The sequence below is a fragment of the Coregonus lavaretus genome (assembly GCF_964263955.1).
Source record: "Coregonus lavaretus genome assembly, chromosome: 16".
In the NCBI taxonomy this organism is placed as follows: Eukaryota; Metazoa; Chordata; class Actinopteri; order Salmoniformes; family Salmonidae; genus Coregonus; species Coregonus lavaretus.
The window spans coordinates 35,484,858-35,489,081 of NC_140003.1; the positions used below are offsets into that span (position 1 = coordinate 35,484,858).

The 4,224-nt window shown below is 39.8% G+C and overlaps 1 long non-coding RNA gene across 1 annotated transcript; it reads left to right on the forward strand.

The window, feature by feature from the left end:
* Positions 1 to 719: 719 nt before the first annotated feature.
* Positions 720 to 2,610, forward strand: LOC311143703. Its single transcript, XR_014614437.1, has 4 exons — positions 720 to 792; positions 1,568 to 1,644; positions 1,846 to 2,193; positions 2,526 to 2,610. It is a non-coding gene; the product is annotated as an uncharacterized lncRNA (long non-coding RNA).
* Positions 2,611 to 4,224: the final 1,614 nt, after the last annotated feature.

A 4,224-nucleotide genomic window follows, 5' to 3' on the forward strand; every position in this document is an offset into this window, starting at 1 on the left:
AGATTTTGAGTGAAAACCTCCTTCCATCAGCAAGGGCATTGAAGATGAAACGTGGCTGGGTCTTTCAGCATGACAATGATCCCAAACACACCACCCGGGCAACGAAGGAGTGGGTTCGTAAGAAGCATTTCAAGGTCCTGGAGTGGCCTAGCCAGTCTCCAGATCTCAACCCCATAGAAAATCTTTGGAGGGAGTTGAAAGTCTGTGTTGCCCAGCGACAGCCCCAAAACATCACTGCTCTAGAGGAGATCTGCATGGAGGAATGGGCCAAAATACCAGCAACAGTGTGTGAAAACCTTGTGAAGACTTACAGAAAACGTTTGACCTGTGTCATTGCCAACAAAGGGTATATAACAAAGTATTGAGAAACTTTTGTTATTGACCAAATACTTATTTTCCACCATAATTTGCAAATAAATTCATAAAAAATCCTACAATGTGATTTTCTGGATTTATTTTCCTCATTTTGTCTGTTATAGTTGACGTGTACCTTTGATTAAAATTACAGGCCTCTCTCATCTTTTTAAGTGGGAGTACTTGCACAATTGGTGGCTAACTAAATACTTTTTTTCCCCACTGTATGTTGCAGATCTAGGTTGATCTTTCTATGTTTGGCCAGGTGTGATTCCCAATCAGAGACAGCTGTCGCTCGTTGTCTCTGATTGGGGATCATACTTAAGTAGCCTGGTTGCCTACCTTAGTTGTGGGATCTTGTTCCTGTTAGGCTTGTATGTGTATAGGCCTTTGAACTTCATGTTACGTTGTTTCTGGTTTTGTCGTATGTTTATTGAGGTAATAAACATGTACGCTTTTCACGCTGCACCTTGGTCCGACCCATCTCTCAACGATCGTGACAGTTCTTCGACATGAGCCTACATTTTCTTTCATATTCTGTTATCTAAGATCTTCATAAACACAACTAAATTATATATTTTTTTGCGGTAGCATATATGAAATGTATTTATTAGACCATTAAGAATGTTGACATAAGACTCGTCATTGGCTCGAAGGGGGCTCTGTCGAGGCCAGGCTGTTCTGGTGTTAAACAAATGCAGATATAAATCACTTATCAGTGCCAAAATACATATATTCTAAACTAAATATAGCAATCAACAACAAATTAATAGTATAATTGTGTTCTGCTTGTAACAATTTATTTCAATTATATGACAAGTTATTGGCTGCCATGGGTGCACACCGCCCCTAAGCCTAGTGAGTTACTACTGTGCTTTAAACATTGTAGCCTATTACATTCTGGGACATTTAACAGCATAACTATTTTACATTCTGGGACATTTAACAGCATAACTATTTTACATTCTGGGACATTTAACAGCATAACTATTTTACATTCTGGGACATTTAACAGCATAACTATTTTACATTCTGGGACATTTAACAGCATAACCATTTTACATTCTGGGACATTTAACATCATAACTATTGATTTCAGGTTCTATTGCCCCCATGAAATGAAATAGCCATTTATTTGATAAATAACATAACTTATTATTATTTTACAAATCACCAATCTTGAAATGTAATTATATCATTACATTTCCCCTAGTGACTAATGAGAAGAGTAAAGCATGTTACGGAAGCTGTGCTGTGTGATTCTACTCATCATCCAGAGGGATACAGAAAGTAGGTTTCCAATTGATGTCATCAAATCTCATACTATTGACCTCATGTTTTTTTTGTGTTTATAATTGTTATATTGACACAAGGCAGGCAATAACACACACCAAACACATACTCCCACCATTTTATTGAATTCCTTTGCCTTTTTATGATATATACAGGCATCTTTTTGATAGTTTTTTTGACCCAGTGTTTTCTTTCCAGGTACACGGGTGATTGGAGGAAGCAGGACTGTGGTACAGGGGGAGGATGTGGACTTATCCTGCAGACTGATAGAGACAACCGAGGACCTCGAACAGATAACATGGCAGAAAAGTACTCAGGAAGAAAAACAGAACCATAATTTTATGCTTATTTCTCCCAATGGGGTTACTAACTTTATTGCACTGAATGGATTGAAAGGTAGAGTCCAGTTTATTGGGAACCCATCAGAAAACCTTGGATCTATTAGAATAACAGCTGTCAGACTGTTGGATGAAGGCACCTTCACATGTATCTTCAGTATTTTCCCCAGTGGAGCATACAATATAGAGATACCTCTCACTGTGCTTGGTAAGAACTATGAGTGTGTAGAAATACTGTGTGTAATGTCATTATTCAAGTTTAGTAAGAGCATATCATCTACACATTTACCGTAGCCTGGCAAAAAATGTACCTCTATCCTCTTAATGCCGCAGTTGTGACAAGGAGAGCGCATCAAGTCTCAGTATATATTTCCCCTAATGGTCAAGTGCTAAATAACTTTGGAATATATACACACCACTTTTCCAGAAACATCCCTCTCCCTTAACAGCATATTCACTGGGCTGTGAATGTATAGTTCCACATTTATAATTAGTGGCATATTTTAATTTCTCAATTTGCTGGTTTGTTTTCTGTCATAGTTCCTCCAGTGGTGAGTGTGACAGTCGATGTTCCTATTGTTGTTGGGGAGAATGAGGTTGTCTTAGCAACCTGCGTGGCTGCTGGTGCCAAGCCACAGGCGGAGGTAAGGTGGAACACGGGTGCATTCAGCAGTTTGTTGAGGACAGTGACCAACTCCACCCAGCATGTCAACGGAACCACCACTGTACTCAGCCACCTGCTCGGGGTGCCAACCAGAGCAGCCAATCAGCAGCAGGTCCAGTGTGTGGTCAACCAGTCTGCCCTGACAACAGAAAGGAGCTACAACTACACCATAAACATCCACTGTAAGTGTCTTCTACTACTACTGTCCTACACTATAGACAGACACTGTAAATATATTCTACTACCACTGTCCTACACTATAGACAGACACTGTAAATATATTATACTACCCCTGTCCTACACTATAGACAGACACTGTAAATATATTCTACTACCACTGTCCTACACTATAAACATCCACTGTAAGTATATACTCCACTACTGCTGTCCTACACTATAGACAGACACTGTAAATGTATACTCCTCTATCAATATCATAGACCAAAGACATCCGCTGTAGACTCTCAATGCCTTCACTGGCTGTCTATAGTAGGCCCCTAATCTGCCTGTTCTGCCCACTGCTTTGCCTGTCCTTTGGTCTGGTCTGTAACAACTATTATTGTCTTTAGCTTAAACATAGTTCTGAGGCACAGAGTGGTATGAACCTTTACAATGCTTTCATTGTACTGGTCCTCTACTGCAAGTAATCTATCAAACTGAAATGGAGGAAGACCAGGTTCACAAACAAACTATTCTTAGAGTGCTGCCTCATCTGTGGATTAAAGTAAAATAAAATAAAAAATTACTTGTCACATGTGCTGAATACAACAGGTGTAGTAGTCCTTACTGTGAAATGCTTACTTACGAGCCCTTAACCAACAATGCAGAGTTTTTAAAAAGTAAGGAAGAAATTGCTAAATAAACTAAAGGAAAAATAGTAACAATAAAATAATAAGAACGAGGGTATATACAGTGAGGGAAAAAAGTATTTGATCCCCTGCTGATTTTGTACGTTTGCCCACTGACAAAGAAATGATCCGTCTATAATTTTAATGGTAGGTTTATTTGAACAGGGAGAGACAGAATAACAACAAAAAAATCCAGAAAAACGCATGTCAAAAATGTTAGAAATTGATTTGCATTTTAATGAGGGAAATAATATTTGACCCCCTCTCAATCAGAAAGATTTCTGGCTCCCAGGTGTCTTTTATACAGGTAACAAGCTGAGATTAGGAGCACACTATTAAAGGGAGTGCTCCTAATCTCAGCTTGTTACCTGTATAAAAGACACCTGTCCACAGAAGCAATCAATCGATCAGATTCCAAACTCTCCACCATGGCCAAGACCAAAGAGCTCTCCAAGGATGTCAGGGACAAGATTGTAGACCTACACAAGGCTGGAATGGCCTACAAGACCATCGCCAAGCAGCTTGGTGAGAAGGTGACAACAGTTGGTGCGATTAATCGCAAATGGAAGAAACACAAAGGAACTGTCAATCTCCCTCGGCCTGGGGCTCCATGCAAGATCTCACCTCGTGGAGTTGCATTGATCATGAGAACGGTGAGGAATCAGCCCAGAACTACACGGGAGGATCTTGTCAATGATCTCAAGGCAGCTGGGGACCATAGTCATCA